Source organism: Macaca nemestrina, chromosome 9 (assembly GCF_043159975.1).
Source record: "Macaca nemestrina isolate mMacNem1 chromosome 9, mMacNem.hap1, whole genome shotgun sequence".
Taxonomy (NCBI): domain Eukaryota; kingdom Metazoa; phylum Chordata; class Mammalia; order Primates; family Cercopithecidae; genus Macaca; species Macaca nemestrina.
Genome location: NC_092133.1, coordinates 133,467,869 through 133,484,789, shown reverse-complemented (window position 1 = coordinate 133,484,789; position 16,921 = coordinate 133,467,869). Strand labels below are relative to the sequence as shown.

Genomic DNA, 16,921 nt, shown 5'->3' with positions numbered 1-16,921 from the left:
CATTCTGAACTTTAAACCTGTTTCTAGGAGTAAAAAATATATTTGCATCTATATGAATCTAACTTTCTCCATATATATTTGAATTTAGTATGAGATTCTTAATGAAATGTAATGTTATTTAACTTGTACACTTGGCAATAGATGTCCTTTTAAAATGTTTCCATTATTTGAATGTATTCATCTAAAGCATGGTTTTTATATTTGGCTGTAGGTTGTGAGCTTTGTAAGGGCAGGGAGATGTCTTATTTAGTATCCATGTAAGGCCAAATGCCAGAGCTATTTAGCAGGAAAACAAAAAAATCCAATAGAGTTGCAAGGTCAAAGTCAACATCTGAAAGCAAGAATGTTGGTAGAAGGGAAAAGAATAAGGGAATGTAACAGTGGGCTTTGGATAGAGAATCTTGGATCAGGAAAGCTCCCAAGTGGAGTGATATTCTTAACAAGGTACTCTCTGTGACGGGGCTGTCATGTACACCAGGGAGAGGGCATAGGAAGGATTGGGACCTCTTTCTCCCAGAATTTCTCTAATATTTAATTTTCCTCTAGAGCTAGTCTCCATAATTCCATTTCTCCTCAGACCCAACAGTCCCATCCGTATGCACTGTAAAAACATTACCCTGAGTACTACAGATGCCCAAGACTCAGTCTGCCTCATTTACTTTCTCCCATTCACATGTTTCTACCCAGTGTTCTCCTAAGACCGCAGAACTCTCACATAAGATAATACTCAAGTGAAAACTGAAATACTAATGCAGATATCAGCCTGTGAATCACTCTTTCTATGGGAAGGTCTCTTGTTCAAAAGGAGAAAGGAGAAAAGGAAGAAAAGACGGGAGAGAGATTTTTAATCCCCTTCCTTCTAAAAGATACAAGTTTTGGAAAACCTAAAGAATGTTTATATCTCATAACTAAGAACCTATAAATGTAAGTTTATATATAGAAATATAGGAAAGGGGAATCTTGTCTGCTTAATGACGAGATTGTAAACACATTGATTAAATATACGTTTTATTGAATCTTATGACACATCGCTTAGGAAATCTAGTGCTATTAATCTCTCAGGCATGTTGCTGACAGATTAGGTCACTTACAATTGAATAGTGGTTATAGAATCAAACTTAAGTGAATTATGTATTTTCAAAAGCATGGATAATTAAACCCAGCATTTTTGGATTCCTAAATATATTGCCCACCTTACATGTAAACAAACATGTTTTATAGCTTCAGTTATTTAATGCGAGTTTTTAACAAATGCAGTTATGAGGTAGATCCAATAATTTTTCTTTCTAATCATAAACCTAAAATTAGAGTTTGCAGATTCTCTTGAGACAATCTTCAATTAAATATCATACTAATGCATTTTATGTAATTCATTCAATATGCATATTATTAAAATACTATATTCCAGGCAGTGAGCACAGCATGGGTCTACACAGATGAAAGATGTGCTTTCTCCCTTAGATGAGCCTATATTCCATTGGGGGAAGGAAAAATAAAAGAGGCAAATGTCAGCAATCCCAGCTGAAGGAATCAGGGGACATCTCTTGGGAAGAGATGGTAGAAGAACAATTGAGGGAGCTTGGGTATGGCCAGGCACGTAAGCAATAAAAAAGGACCTTGTATGTTCTGTTGTGAGATTATCAAAATTTGACCTATTTTAAGAAGAGCATTACTTTTCTACTTTTGTCCACTAGAATAGAATGAATCTGAGGTAAGCAATAGAGTCAAGAGGACCAGTTAGGATAACATGCAGTAATGCAAGTGAAAATTCTGAGGCTCTGACTCAGTAACAGGAGGAATGGAAAGAAGAGGGGCATTTCCTGGAGAGGTGCACTTGGGTTTGCCTTCAAGAAAGGACTTGTTCAATCCCAAGGAGTACGGCTACCCAACCTCCTCGAGCAGCAGTGTTCTGGGCATCTGCCATTGCATCTGAATTGAGTTCCCACTCAACCCCTGTAGCCCTAAGGCAATGGCTGAACATAGCCACAACTCTGGGATTTGGCCATTCTTCTCCAACTTTGTTCTCTTCTAGTGGCCAATCCTGAGGCTTAAGTTTCCTACTGAGTTGACCTAGACTTTTGTGGGTGCCTGGTTGTCTGAAAGTTCCTACCTGATCCTATTTCCTCCTCCTCCCTTTCCCCTCTCAGATGTCAGATCTGTAACGCAATCTGAACACTCTTCCTGCCCAGTTCTGCTGCTTCTCTCCTCTCTTTCACAAGCATTGCCCCTGAATAAACTGCTTGTACTCATGTCTGCATCTGAATCTCTAGTTCCTGAATCTCTACTTCCTGGGAAATGCACTTGCCACAGGGTATTTGAGAATAATTACAAGACAAAATTCACAGGAATGTTTATTGGCTGGGCATAAAATAAGGATGATTCAAAGACAACACTGGCTTTCTGCTTGGATGTTACTTCAACTCACCAAAACAGGGTCACAGGAAGAAGAGTGAGTTTGGACCTGGGAGGTTTGGAATGTGGTGAAACTGATTCCCCATGGGGTGTGCAATAGACTGGCCCTGTAAGCAATTATAAACATAGTCTGAGGGCTCAGAAGAGAGCTCCTAGGTCTGTCTGTATGTGTTAAGGAGGAATATCCTGTAGTTACAAGCATTTAGCTTACTAGCCCTGATTAATAGTGGTACAACTGTAAAATGCAACTGTTACACAATTCTACCATTAACATGAATATTTATGGTACCTACTTGTAATTATATTGTGTTATACACAATACATTCATGTCTTCTACAATAGAATACTAAGTAGTTAGCACATAGACCCTACACCCAAAACACAGCTCTTCTGTTCACTGGTTATACAAACTGGGGTAAGATTGTTTTTAACATTGGTACAAACCGGGGTTAGAACAATTTTGTGCCTCAGTTTATTTTTCAGTTGTAAAATGAGATCAAAATAGTACTGACCTCACAGTTCCTGTGAAGATAAAATGCAATAACAAGCCTTTAGAGTAGTGCCTGAAACAGAAATGTTTCTGCAAACCATTATGTGCTTCTGTATCTCCTGTAGTGCCTAGCAGAGTGATTTTTGAGACAGAGAGAAGGAGGGAGAAAGAGAGAGAAGGAGAAAGAGACGGGGGGACATGGAAAGAGAGAGGGAAAGGGCGGGACATGGAGAGAGAGAGAGGGAAAGAGAGAAAGGCAAGAAAGAGAAAGACAAAGTCTACATGTAATATGTTTCCAGACACAAGTAAAAAGAAAAATAAGAGTTATTACCCTAAAGAACAAGACTTGTAAAGGTCAGTGCTACCTGGTTTAACTCCAAACTGTTCTCTGCCACATCTCTCCCCGTTTCCTAGAATTCATAGCAAGGAAGGATCAAGGGGGCAAATCCTCCCAATCTCTGACTAAGAACATTATTGTCAGGATCACTTTACTTGTTCCTGTACCCCTGGGAAATTTTACAGTCATCTACTCCAGCACTCATCTGTGTGATATTGTGAAATACATATTTGGTCCTCAGCCCTGTTTCCTGGTATACACCTCCTAAAATCCTTGGAATATCCATAGTGATGTCTTTTGTGCACGAATGTGATGACTGGTAGTTGGGTTCCCTAGGTGGCTTCAGGATGGGTGCTGGCCACTGAGAATACCAAGGCAAGGTTAGAGGTTTGGGAATTTCAGCCCCATTCCCCAACCTCTGGGGAGGCAAGAAGGGCTGAAGGTAATGACGGTTATTACCAATGACCAAGAGTTTAATCAGACATGCCTATAGAATGAAGCCTCCATGAAAACTCAAAAGGACGGTGTTCAGGGAGACTCAGGATAGCTGAACATGTGGAGGTTGCAGAAGGTGGCACACAAGGAGAGCATGGGAGCTCCATGCCCCTTCCAAAATCTCACCCTATGCATCTCTTCTGTGTCCTTCATAATAGATCAGTATATTTCTTTTCCTGAGTTCTGAGAGTCACTCTAGCAAATTCATCAAACCCAAGGAGGGAGTTATGGGATCCCCAATTTAGCCATTAGGTGAGCCCAAGCAAGGTAGGCATCCATGCCAAAGTTGGGGAGCTGTAGTGGCATAGAGCAGAGTGTTGGAACCTGACCAGGCTCTGAATGTGTGGGATGGGGAAGACTACTGGTGTAGGGTTTCAGAGCCCCAGAGTATGGGGTTTCATAGACGGTTGGTCAGAAGCACAGGTAAAAACCTTAGGGCTTGAGATAGGCATTGGAGGTGGAGGGCAGTCTTGGGACTGAGCTCTCAACCAATGGGATCTGATTCTACCTCCAGGTAGGGGGTGTCAGAATGGAATTGGATTGGTGGACACCCACGTGGTGCCCGCTGCCGAGCCAATTGCTTGCTTACTGGTAGGGACAAAGTTCCACACGTGGGGTCACAGAAGGTATCTGTGTAGATTGCTGTTGAGTGAGAGAATTTACAAAACAATCTGGGTATGTGTTTCTTCCCCACCCCCTTAGAATCTGTGATCTGAAGCTCAATGGAAATGTAAGGTTGCACTTGGTCCCTTAATAAACTAATGGTGACTTTTTTTTTTTTTTTTTTTTTTTTTTTTTGAGACAGAGTCTTGCTCTGTCACCTGGGCTGGAGTGCAGTGGTGTGATCTTGGCTCACTATGACCTCCACCTCCTGGGTTCAAGTGATTCTCCTGCCTCAGCCTCCCGAATAACTGAGATTGTTCTTATAGGAAAAATGATTGAGTCACTGCCAACTCAACAAAACCATTTTATCTGTTTTTATTTGTATCACAACAAATTAACTGAATTATATATGGGTATTTTTGCTAATCAGGACCAATGATAAAGCCTTAACTTTCACTCTAGGTCCCATCTTAAGGAGCCTAACTTGAATGCCAAGACAGTGTATGCATTGGCCTTTTTATTCCTTTCTTGAAAATACAATGCAATCGCTGACATCAAGATCATATTTTCTAACCCCTCTGTTAGAACATATGACCTGATAATGATATTTTGTTCCATTTAAGGCTGCCTAGAGATAGTCTAACAAAGTCGATGTATACACCAACATGTTGGAGTTTTGTGATGTCTCAATCTTCAATGGAATAATAAGATTGGATAGTTGAATTAAAGCCTATCTGAAACTCTAGAGTAAATTGTCGTTCTCTGTGTGCAATCACTAACAACAATCCTCCAATATTAAGTCATTCTATGTGAATGAACTCACAACCTGTATAGTAACTTACAGATAAAAATGCATATTACTGGAACCCAGTGACCAGTATATATATAAACACTAGTAGCAGAAAATAAATGCTTTGGTGGTGTTCTTACTACATATCCCTTGCAAGTTAGTTCCACATTTCTTCATACACTAAGCCTGTGCTCATTATTTTTAGTGTGTATATTATTTAGACTATAACTTAGCATCAACTACATCTACTTTGCTTTATTTTAGATATCAGGAGCATTACAAGTTCAAACGTAAAATTGTGATATATTCCGAATGAAATATTGTACCTGTTTAGAAATGCATTTTACACAATATTAACTTTAGCTATGTTCTGTGTTAGTTTGTTTCACTCGAGTATTCAGAGGCACCAAGTTCATTCTGCATGTAATTTCAGGTCAATGCAGGCTGTTTAATTAGCAACTAGTTGAACTAATGGAATTGCCGAGCAATTCCACTCTGACAGTTTCAACAACTATAGTATCTCATACAGAGTTGCCTCACAGAAATGGTGACTGATAGTATCTGGCTCAATTTGCACCCAATGCAAAAAGGGCAACTAGCCTTCCAGCTTGCACTTACCTTCAGTGATGGGGCCTCACCACCTGATGAGGTTGTGCATTTTATGATTTGACAGCTTCAGATTTTAGACATGCTGTAGAGTTTAAATATTTAAAGTTTAGCATATTTCTTTGCAATGTACTCTTATAGCACAAATAAAATAATCTATTAAAATAATAAAAATGATTTAAGCTAGGCACCATGGCTCATGCCTGCAATGCCAATGCTTAGGATGCCAAGATGAGAGGATGCTTGAGCCCAGGAGCTCAAGGATGTAGTAAGCTATGATTGCACCACTGCACTCCAGCCTGGGTGACAGAGCAAGACCTCATCTCTCAAAAAAATACATATTAACTTACTTGTACATGTAGAGTAAATGTGTATGGGAGAACATAAGCTGTATCAACAGAGGTTAACCTCTGTGTCTGGTCCAGAAAGGTAATGTAGTGATAACCACCCCCATTATTAAAACCAGTAGGCACTTCTCTTTCTACCCTATTTTAAGGGTTCATGCTTAAATTCCAATACTTTCAACCTTAAATATCATGTATTTGACCCTAAATGCTTGATTATTATTTTCCACCACTTTATAGATAACTGAATTGCCTCACCCCACATCCTTGCCCTCAGTTTGGTGGCATAACCTCATTTTTGGATTTGTTCTTACTTCAAGATTAAAATTTGTGATTCTTGACACTCCATCGTGTCTTTGCTTTCATTGGTCCAACTCCTGATTCTACATGAGAAACTCAAAACCTTTTATTATCTGTTTATACATGTAATCTATTAATGGCTGTGGATACACAGTACAGCTTCAAGGAAATATTCAGCCCATTTGGGGGGCAACAAGAGGCATAGAAGGGTGAAATCAGCTACATGAGCCATGGCCAAAGATGAATGACGGTGGACAGCCTACTCTCACTGCTTTCAATTAAATTTTCTCCTTAAGTGAGCAAACTTTCAATTGGAATTATGTAGAAGAAAAAAGTGGTGTATATGGAAGGTGATGTGTGCTTCTCATTCTAATTAGATGCCCTCAATATTTCTTAGCTGGAACTTCAGTTTCAGAAATAAAGATCAAGACACACCACTTCCCAACAAGTCGCACTGAGGAATGCATGGACCTGAAGCAGGTAGGAGTCTCAGGAGATCATTATCTGGCTGGATGTGCTTTGAGAAGAATGTCTGTGGCAGAGATCTAAGGAGCTCACAAAATTCAAAGTAAAGCGTTTGGATCTCTAGTCAAAAAATTCTGACAAATCCTGCAAGGTGCAGAGGCAAGAATTACAAAGGTCCCATTTCGCAGCTTCACCTGCCAAGCCCCCCGCAGAACTCCCATTGGTTTCAAAGACATTCCAGGCTTGGATCAGCTCTGTGGGAGCATGGATCAGCCGGACGAGGAATGGACCAGACACATGAAGAGAGAAGGGCTGAATGAGAAAACAAAGTTCTATGGAAGAATTTTAGGACGAAAGAGCACTCCTTTCTTTAAGATAATAGTTTTAGTGATAATAGGACAGTACCAAAATTGGAAATAACCAGAGATTTTAAGTGAATTATCAGACAATCATAAATAGACAGCTGATAGAATTCTGCAGGTAAGATCGTTAAATCCTTCAAGTAATGATTTCAAAATTGTATTCCTCTTTGATGGAAGAAACATTTATTTTATTTTTAATTTTGTTTTACTTTATGTTCCAGGATGCATATGTAAGATGTGCAGGTGTGTTACATAGGTAAATGGAGCACTCCATTCTTCATGCCCACAGGAGAGCTAATGCAGCTGACAGAGGCATCCAACATATTTATGAAACATGTTTGTCAGACATGCTATGTCATATAAGTTGGATATATATGATTATGTAGCATAGACAAGATGGGCATTTTTCATGAAATATTTAAACTGAGGAAAACATGTAGAAGCAGGAAATTAGTGAATGCAACCATAAATCCATTTTAAAATGGGTTTTTCTTATCAGAAAAAAAACACCTATAATTATTTTTCATCACAGAGACCATAGTGAGAGATACCTCATTATCCAAATCCATTTAGAGCATAAGAGCATTGAAAGACTGACTTTTCTGGGTGGGGGGGTTAATACGTATTCACAAGAAGACTTTGGAGAATAGACATGTCTTTCCTCTATAAGTCCTAATTATTAACTCTTCCCATTTAGGTATTGGATTATGTGGCATTCTTGTGGACACTTTGGCATAGGAATCTAGTTTAATTTTATTTATGTGGATACTCATTTATCCCAAATGCTTATTAAATGACTTTTCCCTAAATACAATATTCAATCTCACATAAGTCCCTGCCTATGCTTGGGTTCTCTAATGAGTGTCTTTTTTTTTTTTTTTTCTGTTTACCTATGCCTATGTTAATACCAAGCTACCTTAGTTGTTGCTACAGATAAAAAGAAGACATTGCTCTATGGTAGTAACCCTCGCACGCACCTTTCTCTTTTTCAAAATTGGCTTGTATTTGCTTTGTCAAGCAAATTTGAGATCAGGTGTTTAATCCTACTGAAACTGTTAATTTTAACTTAAAATACATTTAAATTATAGAACAACTTGGAGAGAATTTACATCTTTAGTTGTCTCATCTATTAATACAGAATCAGAAGAAAATTTCCAAAGACTAAACAGCACGTTTCCTCAGCTGCCAGTGTCTGCACCAGAACACTCTTGGTGTTGATGACTCTTCATGCTCCCATCTGAAGCCAGTCTTGGGCTTCCTGCACTCAGTTGCCATCTATTTTCACCTTGACAGGAACATCTTTCTATTCAACCTAAGCTGATTTTTAAAAGAGAAAATAAGAACATTTCTCTAACAATTTCTGTACTGTTCTTTCGCATCCGTGTTTAACTTCTATCAGACTATTCCCATCAGCACACAAATATGACGCTATTTCTGCCATCTTAAAATATACTTCTCTTGACTCTATTTTTCCAGCTACCATTCCAGTTCTCTATCTAGTTCCCTAGGGCCACAAAAGTATCTGAAGCATCGTTTTTACTCCACTTCCTCTCCTTCTAATCATCTCTAAATGCCCTTGAATCAGCTTTTCACAACACTTCACTAATACTGCTCTTGTCAATATGACCAATGACCTCCACATAGAAAAACCAAATTGCAGGTTTGTTTCTCTGGGAAATGATCCAATCCACCTCATTTTCAAAGGTATTGGTATATAATTACGTATTATATAATCTTACAGCCTTCTCAGTGTTTCTAACATATAGAGGAAATGATTATGCCTTTGGTTTCCATCTTGTACTTTTGGGAGTTTTTTTTTTGGGGGGGAGTGGGGGGTGGTAGACAAGGATTCTTTCTGTTGTGTTTTGTCTTCCTTTCTTTTCAAAGAACCACCTTATTTTCAGTTTCTGTTCAATTCTCAATTTTCATGTGTCAGATTCCCATCAGTATACAGATATAGTTCTATTTCTACCATTTTTGATCCATTTAATTTTATGAGGCCAGTGTAACTATCCTAGATGGTATAGCACACTGCCTTCCTGACTAGTCATTGATTGCCTCCTTGACTTGAGTGTTGGCAGCTAAGTTTTCAGCTGGGTCCCTCCATGGGAATTTCTAGTGGCCTAAGAGAGCTATAATCTCTCCAAGGTCATACCAACCCAGGGCAACCTTGTACAAAGGCTGGTCTCTTGAGGGTATAAATGCCCATCCCTCTGGCCTTACAAACAATGCTGAGGGGTCATCCAGGCTCTCAGACTCCTTCAGATCATCCGTGGCCTCTGTTGTGCTACAACACAATGAAACTGTCTTCACTCCCCTAGAGAAGCTGTTTGCCTGCAAGCAAATCTGTCTGTCTGTTTCTCAGGAAACCTAATCTAAAGCAATCTTGATACCAAAGCCTGAAAATGACATTACAAAAAGTATCACAAGTCATTATCTCTCATGGGTATGACAAAAATCCTAACAAGACAGAAAATATATTCTGGCAATACGTAATGGGGATAACCCATCTTGATCCACGTAGGCTTATTTCAAGCAATTTATTTAATGTTTGAAAATCAATCCATGTAATTTACCACATTCAAACACAAAAATATCATTTCAATGTATAAGAAAAGACGCTGATTAAAATTTAACATTCAGTTAGGCCAAAACCTGTTGGCAAACCAGCAAACAACCTGAAGTCGTTAATCTGATGGAGAGAATCTATAAAGTTCTGTAGCAAACATAGTATTAGTAGTGGAATATTGAAGAAATTTCCCTGTTTGTGAATGAGAAAAAGATGTTTATCCTAGTTTTATTCATTTTTATCCCCTAGGTCCAAGCAAGTACAAGACGATAAGAGAAATAAAAGAGGGGTAAAAGGGAGGGGATATAGTATGTTTAGCAACCAGGCATGGTGACTCACACACCTGTAATTCCGGCACTTTGGGAGGCTGAGGTGGGAGGATCTCTTGAGCCCAGGAATTCCAGACTAGCCTGGGCAACACAGGGAGACCCTGTCTCTAACTATACATATAAATATATGTAAATACATTAAGTGACTTTTTCCTAGTAATATACAATATTCACTCTCATATGAAATCCCTGTATATGCTTGAGTTCTCTGTCATTTTTTTTCTATTTATGCCTATGCTAATATATATGCACACATTTTGCAGATTATAAATTTTACATGTAAAAACTACAAATGAAATATTAGGATTAATGAGTAAAATTGGCAAGGTTATTAGATATAAGGCCAATATGTAAGAACTAACTGTAGTTTTATATACCAACAACACAAAACTTTTTAAAGATACTATGTATAATAGCTCCAGAAAAATCAAACAAGCACGAAATAGTTGCAAGAATTTTCCACTAAAATTACAAAGCATTACTAAGAACAGTTAAAGATCTAAATAATCTCGAGTAAATGTTTGTGGATTGGAAGTCTCGATATCTCAATTTCTTTTCAAATTGATCTATAGATTCTAGGCAATTCTAATCAGTCCTACATTATACTAATCTCTCTTTATGCAGAAATTGATAAGCTTACTCTAAAATTTATGTAGATGTACACAGGGCTAAGAATAGCTAAGATAATCTCAAAAGATAAATCCAAAAGTTCCTTACTAACACTTACCAGTAGTTACTTTCAAACTTCAGTCAATAAGACAGTCTACTACTGGTGCAAGTTCAGATACCTAACAAATGGAACAAAACAGAATTCGTAAGATGACATATACATATACACACACACACACACACACACACACACACACACACAGAGTCAACTGACCTATGGCAGAGTTTGCGCCACAATGTAGTAGAAAAAGGATAATCTTTGCAGTAAGTGGTTATGGGTTAGCCAAATATCTTTATCAAGGAAAAATCATGAACCCTACATCCTACTATGCAAAAATATCAATTAGATGGAGGTGCATCTAAGTGAGACATTTACATTCCAGAAGAAAATCAAGGAGAACCTCGTCATGATCCTGATACAAGCAAATATTTTGCAACCAAGTCACACACAGCATTAGCCCTGGAGGAAAACATTGGGGAAATTGAGCTTTATTAAAATTAAGAGCTTCGGCCAGGCACAGTGACTCAAGCCTGTAATCCCAGCACTTTGGGAGGCCAAGATGGGCGGATCACGAGGTCAGGAGATCGAGACCATCCCGGCTAACCCGGTGAAACCCCATCTCTACTAAAAAATACAAAAAACTAGCTGGGCAAGGTGGCGGGCGCCTGTGGTCCCAGTTACTCGGGAGGCTGAGGCAGGAGAAGGGCATGAACCTGGGAGGTGGAGCTTGCAGTGAACTGAGATCTGGCCACTGCACTCCAGTCTGGGCGACAGAGCGAGACTCTGTCTCAAAAAAAAAAAAAAAAAAAAAAAAAAAAAAAAGAGCTTCTGTCCATCAAAAGACAACAGAGTGTGTAAGATGGCCAACTAGAGTGAGGCACAGTCTATCCTCATTGCATATTCTGAACTTGTGAATTCACCTACTTGCTAAAATTTATTTGTAATCCCACAATCAGTAGAGCACTTTCAGTCATTCACAGACTTATGCAGAGCAGCGAAATATTTGAGTGGCCCAACACATATGTTTCCATGTGAGGCTGAACAGGGCATCATATGCTCCTCCTTCTCTCTGCTCTTGTTCTGTAAGCAAGTGCCCTTTGTGTAATATATTTAGTGCTACGTCTTTTGTATTCTGGGGCTTTTTATTGGATATTTTGCTGTTGTCAATGACCAAGTGTAGAACTGTCTAGGGTTCCTAAGCTCTACAGGGTTGTGATGTGACTTACGGAGAAAGTACACGTTTTGGATAAGCTTCCTTCAGGCATGAGTTGTGTCATTAGCAGTGATTTCAATATTAATGAATCAATAATGCATATCAAGTTAGGTGCCTTGAAACAGAAAACAAGGCTATGCATTGATCAGTTGACAAAAAAGGTTACCAGAGGCTTACAGTAACCTAACCCTGTATTTCCATGCAGAAAAATGGTTCCGTATTTGCCAGTGTTCACGGTAACTTTATGGACCGTAACTACCGCACATCATGACAATCAACCATACTTGCAATACATACACTTTATAGGGGTCTCATATCCAGAATTTATAAAGAACTCTTACGAAACAATGAGAAAATGAGACAATCACATATAAACATGGGCAAAAGACTAAACAGGTACTTCATGGAAAGGAAAATCCAAATAGCCAGTGAACTGATGGGATGGCACACTTTGATATGTGTCTCATCTCTGTCCTGTCCCTCAATGTCACTCACAAAAATCGTAATCTACAATTTGGATAAGATACCTTTAACTTTCAATCTGGCAAGCTCCCCATGCAAATATATTCTTGTAGTAGTTTCCTCTACAAACAAGGGAGAGGCTATGCCTGATAAAGTATCAACTGTTATGATAGAATAAACATACAGCTACAGTTATCCAAAGTTAAATATCACAAGGCCATGTTTTAGTTATCAAGCTATAAAAAAGTTTGAGAGTAATGTTCGGGATATACATAATAACTAGATGTGTGGGGTTTTAATAGATGGTGTTGGTGTTTTCTGAGAAAATGTTAATGATAAACTCTTGCAGAAAAAAATAAGCTGAAAGATTTTAATATTATCTGATTCCACTCAGACAACGTTTGTTAGGGTCTCTTTGGATCTGCTATTTGTCTTCCACCGCTGTGGCTTTGCTCATGTGTTTGCCTGCATGCTACTACCCACTGCAATACTGACCATTATTTCTGCTAAGCTAAAAGTATTGCCACTCCTTTGAAGTTTGTTCTGGTTTCTCCTCTAGGAGTAATCCCTTTTGCTTCTGAGCTCCCACCGTACTGTCCAGACTTTCAGCCCTTTCTGCTGTGCTATGTATTCATTTGTGTTTATTCTGTCTTCCACGGTAGATTACAAATTCTGCCCAAGGTACAAACAATGCAGACTACCTATTTAAATCCTCTTGGTACCTACCTCTCAAAGTGACTTCAAAGTTGAGCTGTGTTTAATAAATGCTTAAAGAACATCTGATCTGTGTTGACAGTGTCCCCACCCAATCTCATCTTGAATTGGAGCTCCCATAGTCCCCATGTGTCATGGGAGGGACCTGGTAGGAGGTAATTGAAACATGGGGGCGGGTCTTTCCAATGCTGTTCTCATGATAGTGAGTAAGTCTGATGCGATCTGAAGGTTTTACAAAAGGCAGTTCCCCTGCACAGACTCTCTTGCCTGCTGCCATGTAAGATGTGGTTTTGCTCCTCCTTTACCTCCTACCATGATTGTGAGGCCTCCCCAGCCATGTGGAACTGTGAGTCCATTGAGCCTCTTTTTCTTTATAAATTACCCAGTCTCAGGTATTTCTTCGTAGCAGTATGAAAATTGACTAATACAACAAATACTTGCTCTATAAAATCAGTTTTAATCATCATTCTCTAGAGAATGAAAAATAACCAAAAGAAAATAGAGAATAAGTAGGATAAAAACAAAACTCCAGCAGAAGAAAATACGTAAAGCAAAACTATGAAAAACACTTAAAGACCATGTGTGATCAGGTAAAGAAAAGTCCCTTTACTTCCACATTCAGTTCTTCCCATCCCACCTATGTTTCTAGTTTTCCTTGTTTGGTTTTCGCCTTTCACTCTGTCTACCAAAATCAGCTTTCCCTACCCCTTACCACCCAGCTGGTTTGGGCTGATACCAGACTAGAGCTCATCCTTATCACAGCAGTAGCTGGACCTCTGGCTTTCCCAGCTTTTATCACTTGCCCCCTGCCAAGAAACTTAGTGCAACACTAACTCCAAAGTACCCCACCAGTGTGCTCAGAGACAACAGAAATGTTCTGACTACCTTCAAGGAGGCAGCCTTTCTTTTTAATTTTGACAGCCAATTGAAAAACAATTCTAGGTACCACAGCACTACCTGACAAAAATAGGTCTAACTTGGAAAAGTCAGTTCATTATTTACTTCTGAGATCAATCTCTGTAAAAATAATTGGACATTCAGAGCAATCAGAGTCAAATTTCTTCTGCTTATCCCCATAGATTAACACTTTAATATTAGGCATATATCAATAAATAGAATTTCGGAGACTTTAGAATTTGAACTGGATAGATCACTGGTCTGCTAGAATACAGAAAATGCTTAAAAACCGTAGCACCTGGTGGAGTCCCTAAGGCAAAAGGGTGATTGTGGGTGATGCTTTAAGCAATATCTTTCCCCTCAATCTTGGGAGAATCCTTTGTCCCATGCTCTAGAGACACCTGTTTCATCATGGTAGCAGCTAGAAATATGGTACCCTGTGTCTCCACCACATCACTTCCTGGACCCTGTGGGTCCCAAGAGAGACTAGTTAGAGCCTCTTGCTGCAAACAAAGGAAACAGCAAAGGAAATGACAGAACACAGAGGGTGAATGAATTCATGGAGACATCCAAATTACTTTAGGCCCAAGGCCTTGGAAAAAAAAAATTCAACCTTACCTAAACAATGCCATAAGTGGATAAAGTATACATCTGATTAAAGATTCATCATTATCACCGTAATTCCTACATCATCAAAAGCCCGGAGTGGATAGCTGCAGAGCTAGGCCCCAGTGGCCAGCTCAGAGGAGAAGCAGGAAGACGCACACCAAGCCTTCCTCCCGGCAGCCCAGATCTGTGCCTCTGATTGCCTGCTGGGAGGTTGTCTCAGATTGTCCCTGGAGTGCGAAGGTGTAAACTTTTAACTGAAAAGGTCTAAAACTTTTTCACCTACAAAGAGGCCCTTAACCTCTTATTTCATTCCTGTCTTTGTTAGTGGCACCAACATTCATCAAGGTAGGACTGGAGAATGGCTCTAGACGCCTCCCTGTCCCCACCCTCGGGTCTGTAAATACTCACCAGGTTCTTCAGGCTGTGTTAGCTAAATATCTCTTCAATTCCCAGCTGCCTCCACCTTAGTCATGTCTTAGTCATCCTCTAATTCATTTTCCACATTTTAACTCATAATAATTTCTGTTGCTAACTTACCCAAACCATCGCATAACTTCCCATTGGCCCTAGGATAAAATCCAGACCCTCTAATCAAATAAGCTCAAGTCCATCATCTGAGTCTAAGCATTACTTCCTGCTAATCTTCACTATTTTATCTTTTATGCTTTCTTGGTGCTACTTTCATTTCCCTACATGGATCAAATAGTACATATTCCAGTCCTTTCTTTTTACTTGCTTTCCTTCCACTTGAAATATAATTTCCCTCCCTTTTGCTTCCCCTACCCCTGTCTAAGGAACTTCAACTCAACCCTGAGCCTAGCACAGGTGACAGCCCGCTAAGGGATGCCCCAGACCCTGTATCTTCTTGCCTTGCTACCTGTTAATTTGGTCATTCTTTCTTGTTGCGCATAGTCTGCTGTGCTTGGATTGTGTGCCAGTCTCTTCATCTGTGTATGAAGTTGTTTACTAGAAGCCAGGGACCAACTTGTCTTCTGTTTATCACTAGTGCCTCGCAGTCCCTGACCTGTGATAGGTGCAGAATAAATATTTTAGGCTGAGTGGGGTTGAAGTGAAAGACAATCCGGTTGTTGAGGCAGTGCATGAAACAAAAAGATTCAAACACAAAGTGCCAAATGAGAGCTTACAGTGACTCAAAAGAGAGAACAATTACTCTGGGCTAGGGAGGGGTTGGATGAGGCAGAACATTCGATAGAATCAGCAATGTGTTGCATGGGCTTTTATGTTCCTTTCAGTCTTCACAGAGCTACAGTAAGTGGGGGAAGTGGCTGATTTGAAAGTTTCAGGGTGGGAACAGCAGGCCTCTCTTCTGGTGCGTAATGTGTCTCTTAAAGCACGTGCAAAGTCAAGCATGGAACAGGCTTTTATGTGAATAAACAAAATAATTAATATCCCTGACCAGGGTATTTTTCTGTAGTTTATCAGTATCCAGAGTTAATCTAAAGAAAGAAAGTAGGTTCTCTTTTTGCACTGTTAAACCATAAGGGTCTACCAAAATAACTGCTGCCAGGCTCCAGCGTCAGCCTGTGAGACAGGTGGCCACTTCTATCCATAGAGCATTAAGAGATACCTTTCTGGCAGTTTTGGAAAAGCACTATGTCCCTGTTTCCAGACTTCAAGGTTTAAATAATGCTAAGCTCCAATTTCAGAGCTTCCTGCTAAAAAAAATAATTTTTAATTAGGAAGAAAGGTACACATTTATGGTATATAACTGCTTTCAAATATATAATCATTGTGGAATAGCTAAATTGAGCCACTAACGTATGCATTACCTCACATGCCTATTTTTTGTGGTGAGAATATTAAAATCTTAGCGATTTACAAGAATATAATACGTTGTTATTAACTATAGTCACCGTGTTGTGTAATAGATCTCTTAAATCTTACTTCTCCTAACTGAAATTTTATTTGACCAACACCTCCCCACCTCTCCCTCCAGCCTACTGCTAGTCCCTGGTAACCATTATTCTACTCTCTGATGAGTTCAACTGTTATAGATTCTACATATAAGTGAGATCATGAGGCATTTGTCTTTTTGTGTTTGGTTTATTCTACTCAGCACAGTATCTCCCAGGTTCATCCACGTTGTCAAGAATGACAGAATTGACCAGGTGCAGTGGCTAACATCAATTATCCCAACACTTTGGGAAGCCGAGGCAGGAGGATCGCTTGAGTTCAGGAGTTCCAGACCAACCTTGGCAACATAGGGAGGTCGTGTTTCTATAAAAAATAAAAA

At 39.4% G+C, this 16,921-nt stretch overlaps 1 long non-coding RNA gene across 2 annotated transcripts in view; it reads right to left on the bottom strand.

Moving 5' to 3' along the window:
• The window catches only part of LOC105490594 (uncharacterized), a 70,442-nt gene that overhangs the window by 13,519 nt on the left and 40,002 nt on the right, over positions 1–16,921 (bottom strand). Inside the window, exon 4 of one of the 2 annotated variants that reach the window (XR_011607391.1) lies at positions 11,589–16,905. The exons of the other annotated variant lie outside the window; for it this stretch is intronic. This is a non-coding gene — a long non-coding RNA (uncharacterized lncRNA). Of the gene's footprint in view, positions 1–11,588; positions 16,906–16,921 lie in introns of those variants that run through there. 2 annotated transcript variants of the gene reach the window in all.